Source organism: Octopus bimaculoides, chromosome 6 (genome assembly GCF_001194135.2).
Source record: "Octopus bimaculoides isolate UCB-OBI-ISO-001 chromosome 6, ASM119413v2, whole genome shotgun sequence".
Taxonomy (NCBI): Eukaryota; Metazoa; Mollusca; class Cephalopoda; order Octopoda; family Octopodidae; genus Octopus; species Octopus bimaculoides.
This window is the reverse complement of record NC_068986.1, coordinates 94,934,598-94,936,017: the sequence shown is the minus strand read 5'-3', so window position 1 is coordinate 94,936,017 and position 1,420 is coordinate 94,934,598.

The following is a 1,420-nucleotide window of genomic DNA, read 5'->3' as shown; positions in this document are numbered from 1 at the left end:
TTCTACTACTACTACTACTACTACTGCTGCTGCTGCTGCTGCTGCTGTTGCTCTTGTTACTACTACTACTACTACTACTACTGCTGCTGCTGCTGCTCATACTACTGCTACTACTACTACTACTACTACTACTACTACTATTATTACTACTACTACTACTACTACTACTACTACTATTATTACTACTACTACTACTACTACTACTACTACTACTACTACTACTACCGTGCCACTGTCATATTACACCCATCACCAACCTCTTCACCGCCGCTGCCGCCGCCACCACCACCACCACCACCGCCAAGCATACCACCCGTATTCACGCGCCCGATGTAGTTATTTGCTATCAGTAAGTAACTGAAATGTTTTGTGAGAAAACTTTAGACTTTGGAAGGTCTGGCGTCCATCTGTCTGACCATGAATGCGTGCATTTGTGTATGTGTGTGTTTGTGTGAATGTACGTGTGCGTTTGTTGCTTGTGTGTGTTGCGCGTGCTTGTATAAGTGTGACGGGCGTGTTTATACGTGCATGTAATGTATATGTCTGTATATATGTGTATATATGTGTATGTGTATGTGTGTGCGTAGAGGTCAAATGGCGTTGATGAAATGAAGATTGGCTGGACTGTCTATGTTTGAGTAAGATACGGCCCGTGTCAAAAGACATCAAATTTTCATCAAAATATCCCTACAGCTTCAGCGATTTGCGTGGAGGCGCCTGGCTTAGTGGTTAGGGTGTCAGCATCATTATCATAAGTTTGTGGTTTCGATTCCTGGACCAGGTGACGCGTTTTTTTTTTTGCTTTTGTTTCTTGAGCAAAACACTTGATTTCACGTTGCTCCAGTCCGCTCTGCTGGCAAAAATGAGTAACGCTGCGATTGACTGGCGTCCCGTCCAGCTGGGGGACACATACGCCATTGAAACCGGGAAACCGGGCCAATGAGCCTGGCTAGACATACTTACATAGATAGATACGTAAATATATACATGCACACATACATATATACTGAGGCGGTGCCTTGAAGTGTTTAGTCAAGCAAATCGGTACTTATCATAAATCTGGTACTTATCCCATCGGACTCTGGTCGAACCGCTAACTTACAGGGACGTACAAAAACCATCATCGGTTGTCAAGTGGTGGGGCGGAAAAACACAAAGACAATCACACACACACGCACACACACACACGCGCCCATATATGATTGACTTCCATGCAATTTCCGTTCCGTCAACCAAATTCTTTCACAAGGCATTGGTCTGCCCCAGCAATTAGTAGAGGACACTCTACTGCACCACGCAGTGGAATTGAAACCCGTTGTTGCAAAGCGAGGTTTTTTAAAATCACACAGCTATATCTACGCTTGTATATGTATGTATGCATGTATGTATGTATATATATATATATATATATATATATATA